General features: G+C 36.9%; 1 protein-coding gene across 5 annotated transcripts in view; it reads left to right on the top strand.

Moving 5' to 3' along the window:
* The window catches only part of PDE4D (phosphodiesterase 4D), a 1,594,380-nt gene that overhangs the window by 315,725 nt on the left and 1,261,174 nt on the right, over positions 1 to 17,481 (top strand). The window lies entirely within an intron of this gene.

The raw sequence follows: 17,481 nt of genomic DNA on the forward strand, positions 1-17,481 counted from the left end.
GCTGTAATCTTCAAATATTTCTGTTACAAAATGAAAGAAAAAATATATGAAACCCTATAAAAATAACACCATGCCATGAATATTTACATAAACAGTGAGGTTTGAAATAGGTTTTAAAATAGGTAATTAGCATGGTTTCTTAGACATCAAAGAGCTTACAGGTTAAAAAAAAAAAGTGGGATGTGTGTATCCTTTTATACCTCAGAGATGTGTTTATTTCCTTGTTGGGAAAGCCTTTGCTATCTTTTGCTCAATAAGCAAGGAGTTGGTCTGGAATGATTTAATTTGCTTCATGGTGGAATGCAGCTTTATTTTCCCTGTTTTAAGGATTGAATGCATTTATGTATTAATTACTTTGCTGTTTCAAAAATTAAATTTGATTTTATAATTTAATGAGGCCATTGATTTTAATATGTGGTTTTTAAGGTTTTTTTTTTTTTAACAAAATAGACATCTCTTTTTTGAGGTAAATCAAAACCTTGAGGATGTATATATAATTTTTTCAGTTCTCAGTTTATCTTTGCCAACATTAATGGATTTTTTTAAAAACCTAGATAATTACTAAAAATTGTCACAATTAACAGTTTTACTAACATTTTGCTTTTATTTTCAGTTAGTATATTAGATTGAATACATTTGTTAAATAGTTAAGGAAACAGGCAGTATTTTTTTCCCCAATTTAGAATCTACGTAGACATTTGTAGATTCCAAGTTAGTATGGATCTCAAAATTTGTGCTTGCAATTCACATTGAGGGAAATGAGACTTTGAGCTGCTGTGCGTTTTATTTTGTTTTCAATGTATTTTGCCTTGTAGCTGCAGAAGTAGAAAAGTAATTACTTAAAAATAAGTAATTTACTTACTTAGCAAGGTTTCTGATGGTAGCTTTTATTAAATTCTCGACTAAGATAATTATTGCAGGGAATTTCCCAACTTAAAGCAAACACTTCATTAGGTTCAAGGTAATTAAAAAACACAACCAGTTTTTGCCTTCATGGTCTTTCTGTCTCCTTCCTTCCCTCTCCCTCCTTTTTCCCCCCTCCCTCTCTTTCCCTCTTTTCCTTCCCTCCCTCCCACCTCCCTCCAGCTCTCTTTCTCATCTCTCTGCCAGCATAAGTGTAATAACCTCTTAAACCTATCTCAGAAGAGGAATACTATGCCTAAACTAGGAAAAAAACATCCCACACTAGAATGATGTTGCAAAAATTGCCATAAGATAATGATGACATTTTACCATCTATTTTATTTAATGCCATACAACAACAAGCCCTTTGCTGGACTGATATATTACTAAAAATTCTAGTGTTTTTGTTTTTTAGATGAATGCAAAATTGCCAACAGGAAGCTTTTCCGAAATTCCCATTGTTATCCAGAGAGAAAAGAATGACATAGCAATGTTTTTAATGTTTCAACATCATAATTGTCTTTGATTGTCTCTGGAAAATGGGAAGCTACATGTTATTAGGAATTTCCTGATTAATTTCCTAAAGTATAAGGGTTCTAGTGCTATACAGAGAGCAACCAAGGCGACCAGGTCACTAACACTGAAAAAAAAAAGAAAGAAAAAATACTTTCCCCTTCCTTGAGGGCAAGCAGGATTTCCAAGGGCTTGCTGGCAGTGTTATCTGACTGTACAGGGAGATTTCTAGCACAGATTTCTCTTCCAGGTCAGTGAAAATAAGAGTCCAGGCAGGCTGGCTTTAAATCAGTCGATGGAAAGGCAAAGATCTCAGAAATCTAGTTTTAATTCACAAGCTTCGAGTGGCTTTTTCCTTCACCTTTTCATGCTCGTCATTGGCTGCCTAACCCAAGTGAGGCAGGTTTCCTGTAGGTCCCATCTGTCTTGCTGGCACCTCCTGTGCTTGCTGGCACCCTTGCCCTTGTTGGCAACTTCTGCATGCTGGATAGTGTCCCATCAGGTCTAGGATAGTGGCTCTCAAAGAATAGCCTGGTGCCATTGCTAGTCCACAGACTGTACTTTGATGCATGCATGATGTTTAATGCTACAATGACTATATTTTTACTTTATTATACTGACTATCGTTGCTGCTTATAAGAATACAATGGGAATCAGGATTCAGAGGCTGGGTGCTGGGGAAAGCCATTTAAAATGTGGCAGCACTGGCAGGAAGGCATACTTGGTGCTGCCAGGTTGGAGCTTGGTACATTTTTCTGCCTTTTCCATGACACCTCTAAGGGGCAGCCATTGTCCTGCTATTCTCTTTGACTTTTTAAGGGGCTGTGCACCCACAGATTTACTGTAGCTAAAATTTGCAAGAGCCTAACTACACAATTCACTGCAACATACATCCTGTGATATCTCTGAACCCTTCTCTTCTCCGCTCTTCCCTGCTCACGTGGCCCCAGCTGTGCTTCAGACGCACCAGGGTACTTCCAGACACTCACAGGCTTCACTCCTGCACCTCCTTTAGGCTATACTCAAATGTTGTCTTTTGAAAGAATCTCTTCCTGAGCATGCTATCTAAAATTGCAGTCCCTACTGCCAATACACTCTTTATTTGTGTCTTTGCATATATCACCATCTCACAGAATATATTTTACTCACTAATCATTTATTTATTTTTACTTATATTTACTTATTAACTTAGTATATGTCTTCCCTCTGTAAAATATAAGGTAAATGAATATAGAGACTTTTCTTTTTGTTCACTGCTGTATTTTGAATGCATGGAACAATACTTGGCACTTAGTAGGTGCTTAATAAGTATTGGAAAGAACAAATGAATGTTTAGAAGCCCCATACATTTATTTCTGAATGTGTTTATACACACAGCAGCAGAAATGCTATAATGACTTGACCCATTTAAGTTTGGGTCCAAAATTCAGTATACTGACTTATTTATGAAGTAATTTGGAATGAGTAAGGGTCCTTGGCCTATGTTGATAACACTGAAATCAGAGCAGACCATTGTTTGATTCCATAAGAAATGTGATTGTTCTATAAGTTCCTGGACACTTCATGTAATGGCTCTGTGTAAATCTCTACCTTAACACTGAATATTTTTAGAATATTGAAGTAGTTTACTGGAGAGAGAATTAATGTTTACTGAGTAGTTTCTATATCTCAATAACTTCTTATATATGACCTATTTTAATTCTTATAAAAACAATGTAAAATACATTATTATTCCTATTTGAACTGAAATTCTGAACGTCTTTTTAATCATTCAAGTTTCACAAATCATGAGAGAAAATTATGATCTTTTCAAATTATGCTGTAAAATAAGAACTTGTGAGAAAACAACAAATAAAAGAATTAGACTGCCCCCGCTCCCATGTTATTCTTTCTCTGTTACCTGAAGATTAATCTTAAAGTAGGGCCCTGCCATGCCATTCTCCTGCTGAGTCTGCACTGGTTTCCTACTGGATCAAATCCAAGCTAAGACTGGCACTCAAAGCCTCATGTAGTCTCATTTCCCCTTAGCCGTATTAGTTTATTTCCCTCAGCACCTGTAACAAATCCTCTGCTCTAGTCAAGAAGTTTCTCTTCTTCTTTTCTCCTTCCTCCTGTTGGCCACCCCTCCTGCGTTGGGCACCCGTTTACTAGACTGCTCTTCTTCAGTGACCTCCTATTTCCTCTCTGCTGCTCTTTTCAGACATGAATGTCATTCCTTTTTTACCTGCAGATCCATCCAGCTTATGGCCCTATCTGTAAGATCCACCTGTAAATTACACATTTTTGTTTTCATGTCCCCAGTCTGCAACAAACAGTCTCTCTCAGTTTTCTTTTCTTAATTACTTTTGAACTTAGATGTACCACACAATTTATTAATCCTTAGCTGATTATAGACTGTGGTGTTCTATAACTGTTTCTAGTGTAAGCCTTGTTCTCTAAACAAGATTGTAAGTGCTTAAAGAGATTTGTGTCTTATACTTTTCCCCCATACTTTCAAGAGTAGATGTTATATTATTAAGAGATATTCAACAAATACTTGGCTTTTTGTTCTGTATAGGTATTGATTCCTGCTATTAATATAAACCATGACATCATTTTAGGATAAAGAGTAAAATGTGGTTTATCAAGCAGCAGATCCTTTCAATCTAATACAGTTTTGTGCATTTTATGTGCATACGTATTTTCAGAAAGTCACTGGAAGATTTTGCTTCTGTCCTATTATGTCACAACTTCCATGTTGTGAAATGTTTGTATACTTTTGAGAACTTGAGGTGAAAGGTGTAGTGTTAGTACAAAGTATTTATCTTCAAAAAGCAAAATGAAAATGCAAATATTTAGAAATTTCAAAACAAAGCTTGGGAAATTTTAGGTATAATTGCAAGGCCAAAGAATTCATTATTCCATTTCTGGAGCACTAGAGAAGGTTGGGAAATCTGTCCTTTGGAGCCTTAGAGTATATATATATATATATTTCTCTTTAGCCCTGTGCTGTTTCCTTGAGGAGATGCCTGTAGCAATAAAAGTAATCTGGAAGGCTTTGAACTTCTGAGACAGTGTGAAGCTCTTATTAACATCAGATTAAAGGTGGCAAAAGCTAGGGATGATCTGCAGGTGACTTCAAATCAGGGGTCACACTGCAAATCCATCTTTTGGATGAGATAAGCCAAAGTGCCAGTGAATTTGTTTTGGTGGAAAGAAAAGAAGCTGAGAGGGTCAGGATGCAGAAGTCAGTATTTTTTTCAAGAAACACTGAGATGGAATTTCTTTCTGTGGAACTGTACCATATCTGGAGATATCTCACTTAATGACATTAATTGAATATTGTGCAGTTTGTCTAATTTTCAAAATGAAGTACACTTATGCTTCTTCCCTGTCATGCCTATTTATTGCCCTTTTCTTTTCGTTCTTTCCTTTTTTTTTTTAAGACAGAGTCTCATTCTGTTGTTCAGACGGGAGTCCAATGGTATGGTCTCGGCTCACTGCAACCCCAGCCTCCCAGGTTTGAGCAATGCTCCTGTCTCAGCCTCCAGAGTAGCTTGGACTACAGACACATGCCACCATGCCTGGCTTGTTTTATTTCGTTTTATTTTTAGTAGAGACAGGGTTTTACCATATTGGTTAGGTTGGTCTCAAACTTGTGACCTCAAGTGATCCACCCACCTTGGCCTCCCAAAGTGCTGGGATTACAGGCATGAGCCACCATGCCTGGCCCTGTTGCCTTTTCAGGAAGGTTTTTGGAGTGCTGTGAAGGTTGGGGAGGGTTCACATTCTCTACCTTTAAAGCTTTCTCTTTAGTGTCCCTCTGAATGCTGTCTTCAGTTTAGCGAATAATGGGTAGGTCAGGCTGGGTACATTTTTAAATTTTGTGGTATCAGAATTTGAAAACAAGATCTGCTCCAAGGGGAGGGACAGGTGCCACCGGTAGAGACAAAAGGATGTTTTGCCAGTTTGCAAGCAGAGCACGAGGTGCTGAAGGAGTGGTGCTAAGTGGTAAGTGGCACATCCAAGGTAGCTGTCACTGGGGAAGTCCTGCAAAGGCTCACAGGTGGTACCCATGGGCTGGCCCATCACAGCAAGACAGCCTGAGGCTAGGCAGTTTGTGGTGCTCCAGGCAGTGGGGCATGAATCTGGGCTCAAGTAGGCTTGGCAGCTGAGAGAGGACCCAGCCTCTGGGCAGGGGATCAGAGTTGCAGATTTAAAGGAGCACTCAGAGAGAAACCTGGGAGTCAAGGAAGGCAGGGGAGTACAATAAGGACCAGCTGTTGAAAATGTGGCACAAAAATAATAATAATCCCCACAGATGATAATATTATAGATAGCTAACACTGATTGATACTTATTATATGTCAGAAAAAGTCCCAGATTCTTCACACATTTTAACTCTATCGATTCTTAAAGGCTGGTTCTGCTATCATTCCTACCTTGTGAGGGAGTAAACTGTGTCACAGGAAGGTGGAGTAACATTGCAGAGCCACACATCTAATTAGTGGTAGAATCAACATCTTAGTCCAGGCATTCTGGGTTAAAAAGTCTGTGTGCTTATCCTCCAAGCTATCCCACCTTCAGGTACTAGAAGGTGGCCCACAATAAGTAGAGTCTTTACAGTCTATTGGAAAGGGCAAAAGCTTTGAGCTTGAGAGAGTTAAGGGTTTGGATCTCACCTCTACCATTTGTTATTTCTGACATTTTGGGAAAATCATTTGATTATCTTAGGCTTGCTATGTCATCTGTGGAATGAGGGAAATGCCACCCACCCCATTGATTTTGAAGAACTAACTGACATAATAGATATAAGCTAGACTGCATCTGGCAAGAAGCTGCCACTCAACAAATACCTGTTTTATTTCATTCTCTAAATGCCCATTTATATCGAACTACTTCAGCTCCTCCTGATTGGGAATAGGATTATTCCAGGGCACAAGTCTGGGCTAAGCTTGAAATAATCAGGGAGGCCACAGGTTTCAACACCTGTGAAAAGAAGGGTAGATAGATAGATAGATAGATAGATGATAGATAGATGGATAGGTAAATAGACGGACAGATGAAAGATGCCACCAGCTGTAGTGAGAGGTGAGAAGACGCCTGGCTGTTTCCTGCCTGCTTACCCTTAAACAATGTATTGCTTTCTTCTATTAATTTACAGAAAAATGTGCTGGCAAGTGCTTTTGTGTACAGCTAATTCAGTCAATGAAACTTTGCACCTTAAATATGTAAACTAATGCTCACTTCAGAAACAATAATTGGCAAATTTAAAAATTATGCATTTTTATAAACATGTTAATCTTTTGCTTTTAAGATTTTTTTGCTTTCAATAACTTTCCTAGTACTCAAGAGAACTAACTGAAATGATTCTAAGCTTGAATTTCTGTAATTATACTTGAATTTCAAAGCCTACCTTGTATATGATAGTGGCCAGGGCATAAATGTTATATCCTAACCCCAGTCAAGGCATGGATACCTGCACCATCTTTATATGAGAAGCATCCACCCAATTCTGACTATAGAAAGTCATGATCATTCTTTCCACCTACAACTTTTTTGGATCTTTAGCTACAAATTACATTTAAAGCTATCACTCTATGTACATTTTCTGTACTGAAAAATTTTTCTTGATACAAACAGCCCATGTGTTTGCTGTGGAAAAATTAGATTATATTAGGCACAGAAATGAGAGAAAAACCACCGATAATTCCAGTACTAAGTAGTATCAAATTTTGATGTATATCTTTCCAGATTATTTTCTATGCATGTTTAGGTGTAGTACAGAAATGGGATCATACTCTACATACAGTTTTGCAATCTGTGCTCCTCACAAAGCTATTTATTATAGTAAACACCTATATATTCTTATACATTATCATCTGTAATGGCCTCATTTCATTGCATTGTTATAGCGATACTAATTTAGATAATCTGCTATTGTTAAGTGTTTAATTTATTCACATTATTTTTATTATTATGAACAAGGCTTTGACCATCATCTTTCCACATCCATCTGTGTATCGTTTTTTTGGTACTGATTCAAAGGGCATGTATGTTTATCGGGCTTTTGATGTATTTGCCAAATACCTGTCTAGAAATAGTGTGCTGATTGTACTCCCTCTGGCAATAAATGAGTGCCTCAAAACTGGGTTATCTTTTCCTTTTTATGTACCATGTGATAGACAAAATAGAGCATCTCCTTATTTTATTTTTTTATTCATTTGTTTACTCACATGGTTGATTTTTCCATATCATTAATTTAAAATGTTTAATTTATTCTTATTTTAAGATTTATTCATGGTTCTTTTCTCTCTACTGGGACATGTTTATTTTCTTTACTAATTTTTAAGAGTTCTCCATGTTGTAACTCTTTAACTATAAAAGGTGTAATATGTAATATTTTCCCAGGTTGTCTTGTGTATTAAATTTTTTTGATATATAGAAGTTTTCATTTTAGAATTAATTAAATCACAGGCTGGGCATGGTGACTCACACCTGTAATCCCAGTACTTTGGGAGGCCAAGGCAGGCAGATTACCTGAGCCCAGAAATTTGTGACTAGCCTGGGATCCATGAGGAAATGATGTCTGTACAAAAAATTAAAAAACTAAAAATTAGCCCAGTGTAGTGAGCTGCACCTGTAGTCCCAGCTACTAGGGAGGCTGGGGTGGGAGGATCACTGGAGTCCAGGAAGCAGAGGTTGTGGTGAGCCAAGATCGATTTTCCCACTGCACTGCAGTCTGGTGGAAGTCTGGTATACTTATATTGACTATCATCTACAGTAGAGGGAAGTGTACTGACTGAAATTCAGATATGGTTAAACAATGTGGCTTTTATTTCATATAGCAAATTTTCTAGCTCTAGAGCCATTGTTCCCATTGATGAGGTGGGGCAAAAAACCCAAACTTTAATTCATTTCAGAATAGTGTTTTTGGATCAGTATTCAAATAACTGAAAGTTCAGCAATATATCAGAACTGTTATTCACCTCTTCAGTGACTTCCAGTGTCTTCCCTAAAACATAAAATAACTTCTGGGTACAGGAGAAAACTTAAATATCCTGGATTTATACTTACTAGCTGTGTAATCTTGTGCTGATTATTTAACCTTTCTCTGGCTCAATTTCTTCATCTGCAAATTGGATATTAAAATTATAACTATTTTACAGAATTTTATGGGAATTAATTAATATATTTTAAGTGATTAGGACATTTCCTGGCACTTAGCAAATGCGCCATAACTGTTTGTAGTTCTAATAATACAGTTATGATTGTTCTCATAGTGTTAGGAGTGAAGTGGACTTTGGTTCATGTGCCATTTTCCAAATGAGTGCTCTTGGGATGATTTGTTGTCTGTTTCTCCTGCCTCCACTTTGAAGTATCCGAAGCTGGTTTAATACTCTTATTCTGTTCTCTTGGCATAAGGAAAGAATAGGAATTACATCTGTCTTTGCTAACTAGATTGGCACCCAAATCTTGCTGGGAATATGGGGTCTCTTTCCTTTGTAATATTTACAATGAGATGATCAGTAACAATATCTTGGTATGATGTGGTATGTTATGACATCATCTTCATGCTAGCATAGTTTGGATGAGTTAGAAACTGAAAGACCCTTTTAACACTAAGTTTCTTTCATTCAGCTACTTCTATTGCAGACATTAAATTTGGTTTTACTTTTTCATTTATATGCTTTAGCTTATATTACTTCTTTAGTGAATTAAAGACGTTTTTTAAAGAGAAAATTCCAGCTTCTCAAGTATCATTGTCCTTTTGAAAAATTGTACTAATAAGCCCTTAGATGATTAAAGGGTAGCCAGATCCTTAGAAAAGAAATTGCCGTTTTCCATTTCCACTAAGAAATTCATTTATTAGCACAATAATATTTATGAGATTTTGCTGTTGTGCAATCCCTCATCACCATTATGAATGAAGAGAGAGCAAAATCTAATTCCAGGTGCCAGATGGGTGCCACACAAATGGCAATGATTCAGCACAGGCTCCAGTTAGAGATACCAAGCTCTGAACAGCTATTTGGATAAGCAGGAGATCTTGGTGAACTCAGGTGAATTTTCTTCTGTGTGTCAGGTCCTCCACTTGTTCTTTCTCTATGTTAAGAGCGTTTTACATTTGCTAAGAAGCTTGGTATCTGCTTGGTCCTAGCAGTTAAGAGTGGGTGTTAAAATTAAGATCTTGCTGGAAAAGTGGTAGGTTCATTTTGAGTCTCATTGAATGAGTCCTTGAAGAAGGAAGCATCCAAGTGAAAAGGATTTCAAATCTCTGGTTATAAGGTTTAAAATGTTCATTTGACCTTTACTGATGGCTGTGGAAAAGCTTAGGCCTGGACAAGGAAACTGAAGATTCAATCTTGTACTATACTTGAGTGTCTTTATAATTAGGACAGGCCTCTCTCATTTTGTGGCAGTGTTTTAACAGCAGGCTAACAATCCTGGGAAGAGTAATTTGAATGCAACAGTTTTGCAGCTTTAGTAAAATCCAGATCTCCTAAGAAATTCAATGCTTGATTACTCTAAGATGAGAAGGATAAGCCATAATTCGAGGCTCTTCACTGCACTACCAATAGGTTATACAATAAATTTTGAGCTCCCCATCCTACATTTTGAAAGATTAATTCTAACTGTGATTTGCCTGGATTCTTAGAGCTCACTGAGGCTCTTGGTGTTAAAGACATGACAGGAGACAAAGTGACATAAAACTCACATTTAAGGGATGCATTCTTAGGTACAGTGCTTATATATGCTGACATGCAATTTCATCACCTAGTTTACACAGTAGTAGCCTTGCAATGTAAGTTTCAATGTCTACATTTATCTTGACCCTAAAATTGACATGCAGAAGGGTTAAGTAGTTTTTCATGGCCATAAAATTAGAAAATGACCAAAACAGAATATGACTCCAGCTATGATTGATTCCAAAACTTAATATTCCATTGTTTAGTTTTGTCTCTTCATCTCTCCGAATCAACATCTCTTATGTAAATTACCTTTGTTGAGGGGATATCTTAGAGTTCTTGTTTTACAATGGGGTGAGAAGAAAATATCTCATTAAGAATGAAAGCAATTAAAACAAGGGTACTCCACTGAGGGAGCTGAGTTTATTTTATCTACCACATATACACTGAATATGAAAGAAAAAGAGTATATGGAAAATGATTCTCTAATGGCAGAAAAATATTATAATTTATGCTCTACTACGTCTTGATTTTGTTGCTTATCTTGAATGTCTATAATAAATTGGTAAAACTCTTGAAAAAAAAATCCAAAATTTGTTGCCCAACTCTTTTTCTGCTGTTATTTTTTTTTCACATCAAAAAGCCAGTTGCTCCTTATCATAAATTAGAAAGTTGCTCTGAACTAAGGGGCATGTACAGTTTTCAATTAGTGAGTATTAATGACTCCACCACTGTGGGCTAATTCCCTTGCAAGGATGCTAATGGGCTGTTGCTTCCTGAGAGAGAGGATTGAGAGGCTTGGTTTCTACTCACAGTCTTTGGTTTCTTGGCTGTGTTATTTTCCTTGTTTATGTTTCTTTTAATTAACATTGAATTTCTTCATTTTATGCCTTGCTTTTCTTCTGTTTGTACAGTCTGCAGGCAATGACTCCTTGGGTAGCACTTTTTAATTAGGGAGAAGTGATAGCTTGAGGGTACTTCCTGAGTTACTTGGTGCTGCGATAAACATTGTTCTACTGAAGCCCCATTAGAACAACTTTTATGTACCTACTTTAAGTAAGATCTGCATGATGCTCTACCAATTCCTCTCTTCTCTCTTCTGTCTTTACTTTAACTCTGGTTTATTTTATTCAGATTTGCATTGTGTCCCAAATAATCTAAGCCAAGAGTATTACTAGGTTTTAAAATAATTTGCTTGTATTTTTCTTAAGGAGACTATTCACAGTAGCCTTTTGGGAAAATAAAAATTAGGATTCATTGCTGATTGATTAAATAGAAGCAAAAACCAAAGGGTATGTTGATTTTAAAAAGGAACTTCTGAAAGTATCTTCTCATTATTATCCAGAGATAATAATTTTGCTTCTATAGCTCAGATTGAGAAAGCTATACATAATAGAATGCAGGTTCCATAACATGGATTCTCTTTCTCAATTTCTCACTATTTTTCTCTCTCACCTTTCCTTCTCTCTTTCAGCTACCTATTCCTATATATCTTTCCACCTGTCATCTATATATCTATCTACCTACCTACCTATCATCTATCTATCTTGTTTTTGCTAGAGAGGCAGAATGTTTCATGTTTTACAACCGACTTAATCTCATGATACAAAGTACAGACTATAATGATTTGTAGACCACAGTCTGTGCATACATTCTACAACCCTCAATCAAATGCCATTTCTAACACTTCCCAAGCTTACAAGTATTCAAACAGCAGACTTCAATATGAAACAGAAAATCATTAAAAAGAAAAAGAGACTCAATGCCTTGATAAACTCTACTTTTCTTTGTAGATAGTAAGCAGCTTGCACCAGAGATTTTATGGGATCATCTTGCTGTGTATGATTTTATCTTCCTCATGGTGACTCATGGAATTTTATCCTGACGCTCTCAATGGATCTGTTATAGCCAAGCTGATGATGACACATCTCAGAGGCTCCTTCCATATTGGGCCTCACGCCAGCAATCTACGCACCATGCTGTCCTATGATTCACAGGACAAAACTGCTCTAGACACCTCCCACTGCCCAGGTGGGAAGGGCACCATAATGAGGTAGTAGGAGGGTGTGTGGCTAGGAAAGATGTGCAAAGGAAGCTTTTGTTGTAACTTTCTTCTCTGCTGCAGGAGGCTAACACCAAAGCAAAGTATTATCAAGCAACAAACCCTACATTTATGAGAGTAATTAGAATGTCCCTGGCCTTTAAATTAGGGTGAAGAGTTGTGATTTAGAGAGCTGCAATTATTTTAGGTTGGGGGAAAGGGCATAAAGCATGGAATCCTGGGAGGAAAAGTAATTAATTTATAGCAAAATGACTGAGCTGTGCCGTTTTGAAATACTGGTCAAATGAGTGTTAAAAGAGTGGGCACTTTGGCATTTCCATACCCTTGGGAGTGAAAAATTAGGCTATTTGGGGAGCCAAATTATATGCTTTTATTTCCCCAAATGTCATTTATTTTGTAATAAATTTGTCCTGAAATAAAAAGTGGCTTGTGTTCTCTTACGTAAGTGTGACCACCTGCATGCTATTCATTCAATGGGCATTTACAGCATACTTTGTATGTGTGGAGTTTTACAGCTGCTTTTCTGCAAAGACAGTTCTGACTAGATGCACAACAAAGGAGATGAAAGGAACCGTTAAGAGTCTACCTTCATGTTCCTTTCCCTCTAAGTTGGGAAAAACATCAGTATATGAAATGGCATTTGAATAACTTAAAGAGAAGTGTTCGCAAGAGCAGAATAACTCAGAACAGGCTTTGAGGCCATTAGGTTCATGAATCACTTGCTGCCTCCTCGGGGGTCCCACACCAGCTATTCTAAGATTCTGTCAGAGCACTTAGTGTATTGTGTTGTCTCTGTCCTCCACTAGACTGAGAGTTCCACATGGAGAGAGATTTTTATCATATCTATCTCTGCATCCTTGGACCTTAGCACAGTTCATTACATACCACAAGTGCCCAGTAAATGTCTGGCAAATGAATTAATAAAAGAGATTGCTGTTATCATTTTGGAGGAAGAGAAGGGAATAGAATGATGGTTTTACGTGGGCATAAACTGCAAAGGAAATGATTTGATTCCTTTCAGTCTAGAGACAAAATGTGCTTTTCTTCTAATAATTCTCTGTTCAATTCAGCAGAGATCAGTAAACATTTACTAAAAATACTTTATGTTGTGATTGTATATTTAAACATGAAATGTTTTCTAACATTAAGGGACTTAGAGTCCAGGGCAAAACTGGAAGTGACATGAAATTAAACAGATCATTTTGATGTAATTTGACAAATATACTGTGGGAGGCATTCATGAAGCATTATGAAGGGAGAGAAAAGGGATATTAGGTCAGGCTGGCAGTGGGAATGGGTCTGGGATATTGGGAGAATCAGGAAAATCTTCCAGGAGGAGACAATACCTGAGTTGAGTCTTAAAGCAGGAATTCCCAAAGAAAGAAGGAAGAGCATGGCTATGGGGTAAAGCGGGGGGGGAATCCAAGACAGAGGACATGGAGGTGAGAAACCATATGACGTATGCAAAGAATTACAAGTGGTTCATTACAGCAAGTGAGTGAAACAATGCTGTGTGAGAGGACAAGGGATGACACTGCAAACAGCAGACAGGGTGACTCCTACTTACCATGTAAAGGAGACTGATTTGGACTTTATGCTGTAGGAGATAGCTATTGATAGATTTTAAGGTGGACTTAAAATAGGCAGTGTTGGTGACAAGAATAACTATTAGAAAGTGACTGAATTTGTGTAGATAAAAGTCTAGAAGACTATAGTAGTGGTAGACCCCTCTCAGTGTATGATGTATTTTGGGGGTTAAGGCATATACATGGCGGCTAAAACAATGAAAACTAAAGGATTATCAAGAAATATAGAACAGAGGTTCCCAAGTGCCAATCAACAGTATGGTGCTCTTGACCCTTCATGATTATTATCTGCAGTATGGGTCAAAAGTAGATTCCCGAGTACCTTTCCTTGAAGTTCTGATTCATTGGTGGAGAGTCATTCATCTGCATTTTGTGGCATTTCCTAGCTAATTTTGATATGTCATCACATTTGGGAAATGCTGATAAAAATGATATCAATGGTATCACCCATATTTTAGATGTGGACAAAATAAGAAGACCCCATGAAGTAGAAAGTAGAGCAGTCAGTTGAAGAACCAGCAGAGGACAGAGGAAGAGGGAGTTTCTAGAAGGAAAACAATGCAATGCTAGAGAATTCTAGTATGATAACTTGTGAGGAGTTTATTCGATTTTGTGATGTTGAGGTCTAGGACCTTTACAGAAAGTAGTTTAAGTGTAGAAGGAGTAAAACTTGGTTGCATTGAGTTGAGGGGTACATGGTGGGAATAAGGAGGTAAGGAAAGTTAATAGACTTTTTTTTTTTTAAATAACTTGATTTTGAAGAGGAAGAGAATGATATCTGGAGGAGGGAGAATGTAGGGTTATAAGGATAATTTGCTTTTTACAAGAGGAGAGACTCCAGAGAGTATTTAGATCTTGAGGGGAGAGAGCCAGTTAGAGTTAGAGCAGATGGGGGAGGAAATATAGGTGAAGGTAGAAGACAGGACTCCTCATAGGAGGAGAAACACCTCACTCATCCTCTCAGACAGGAGGAAAGAAGGTAACGGAGAGTAAGCTGGGCGAGGAAGGAAGCCAAGGCATAATTTCTGATGGGATGTTCAGAGAGACATTAAGAGGCTCAAATAGTTGAAGAGTACAAAGCTTGTTGAAACTAAACCTAGGTAAAGAGCCCTATTGTTAACTTATTATTTTAAAAATACTTTTCTTGAAAATTGTGACAGCTTTTTCTACCCACATTGCATTTATTTTCCACCTTATAATAATATGACCCTATTGTGTAGATTGAGCTCCTGTTGGTCCTATACAACCCAAATCTCTTGCTTGCTGATTTAGTTGTTTATTTGCATCTGTCTCACGTTCCATGCATTTTGCATTCCCAGAAACTAGCACAGGCAGGGAGACCTCTAACAACTGATTGATTTCCTAGCTGGAACCTGAAAATTTTCCTTTTGTAGACACCATTACTAGATCTGAAAGAAAGAGACAAGTTAATTGACACCCAAATGGAGGACAAAAATAGAAAAATCAGGGAGAACTTAATTTTAGCCTTCTATTTTCCTATTGGGCTTTTCTCCAGTCTGCAGATTCCCAAAAGACAAAGGCTAACACTGGGTGTGAAATAGACGCATTCAAAAACAAATAAATGAGAAAGCAATTTAACAATTCCTCTAACAAGAAACTAGCACTTCTATTTATACTCTGAAGTAAGAAGAGATGATAAATAAATTGTTTTACATTCACTCAATACTTTCTTTTAATCCAACTTTTAAGTATTTTTTTCTAAGTCTTGGAAATTTGAGAAGCCAAGAAACATAGAAATGAGACAGAACTACCCATAATATTGTACCTAAATATAACTACTAATATTTTGCTAAAATTTTAAAGTCTTTTCTCTGTGCATAACATTTTATAGAATAATACTACATATATAACTTTAATCCTGCCTTTTTTACTTAATATTATAACACAAGCTTTTTCTCATATATTGAAATATCTTTCAAAATATATCATTTTAATTACAAGTACATCATGAAGTTTCTCATATTTTATTTAGCAATTTCTTTACTATGTGATATCTAAATTGTTTCCAGATTTTCATTAAGTAGTACTTGTAGAAAACTTCTGCATACAAAGCACTTTCCATATTTCAAGTTACTTCCTGAATTAAGATATAAAAGTGTATAATACCATTAAAGCTTTTGGTACTTATTATTAAATTCCTATCCAAAGACTTATGTCATTTGGAAAGTTAATGAGCAATATATGAAATGTATCTAATTATATATACACCATTTTCAAGTATTTTATTCTTAAAAAGTAAAATAATTTTTAAGCAAGACAAATCTTGAGATTTTAATTTTTGTTTCATTCGTAAATAATGAGATTGAATGTATCCCACATTTTGATATCATTTTCTAATTTTGCAAAATTTCTACTTGTCAATTAAAATGTTCATTTTTATGGATTGATACCTCTAATTTTTAATATATTTTGTAAGTGGTACAATTTTATGTTACATATGAATGCTATGGCAAAGGCAAAAGAATGATAATGAATTGCTTTCAAACTTAAATATATATATATATATATATATTGAAATGGAGTCTTGCTCTGTCACCCAGGCTGGAGTGCGATAGTGCGATCTCAGCTCCCTGTAGCCTCCATCTCCTGGATTCAAGTGATTCTCCTGCCTCAGCCTCTTGAATAGCTGGATTACAGGTGCCTTCCACCACACTGAGCTAATTTATATAATTTTTAGTAGAGACAGGATTTCCCTATGTTGACCAGACTTGTCTCAAACTCCTGACCTCAGGTGATCCACTTGCCATGGCCTCCAAAAAGGTTGGGATGACAGGTGTGAGCCACCATGCCTGGTTGACTAGATGTTATATTTTTGAATCATACAACTTGCAGTATGGAAGAGAGTTTACAGTGTACCTTATTCAACGCTGTATTGTTAGTTCATTTTCATATTGCCCTAAAGAATTGCCCAAGACTGGGTGATTTATGAAGCAAAGAGGTTTAATTGACTCACAGTTCTGCATGGCTGGGAGGTCTCAGGAAACTTAGAATCATGTTGAAAGGCAAAGGGGAATCAAGACACCTTCTTCACAAGGAGGCAGGAAGGAGAATGAATGCAGGAGGAACTACCAAATACTTTTACAACCATCAGATCTCATGAGAACTCACTATCATGAGAACGGCATTGGGGAAACTGCCCCCATGATTCCACTACCTCCATTGGGTTTCTCCCTTGACCCGTGGGGATTCAGGGGATTATGGGGATTACAATTCAAGATGAGATTTTGGGTGGGGACACAGCCAAACCATATCAAACCTCTAGTTCAAGAAGCAGAGATTAAACCCATAAAACAATTATTGGGGAAAAAAGTTAGCTAGCAGACAATTTTGTGGTACAACATACTTTTTGTTATCGGACTTCAGAATAAGTAGAAATCTATGTGACTTGGAGCAGCAGGGGAAGTTGTTATTAGAAAGAAGAACTTTTGCTGGACTTTGAATAGAAAGAGTTCAGTAAAATGAAGAGAACAACAATTAAAGGGCAGAAATCTAAGGCCAAGAGGTAGCAATGGACATGTCTCAGGTGCTGCAGAGTTTAGACCAGCCTGACAAAGGTAGAGGGCTGTTTTGGGGAAATAGAGTGAGATGAAGCCAAGTTAAACATGCAGATCACAGATCACTTGACTCTTCTAGTTGAAACACATCAGTCTGGGGTTCCTACTGAGCATAAGCTACAACCTGATTATAGAAGGCCATCCTTGTAGTTACAAGTAGGCTGCACTGACTT

This window comes from Callithrix jacchus, chromosome 2, assembly GCF_049354715.1.
Source record: "Callithrix jacchus isolate 240 chromosome 2, calJac240_pri, whole genome shotgun sequence".
NCBI classification, from domain to species: domain Eukaryota; kingdom Metazoa; phylum Chordata; class Mammalia; order Primates; family Cebidae; genus Callithrix; species Callithrix jacchus.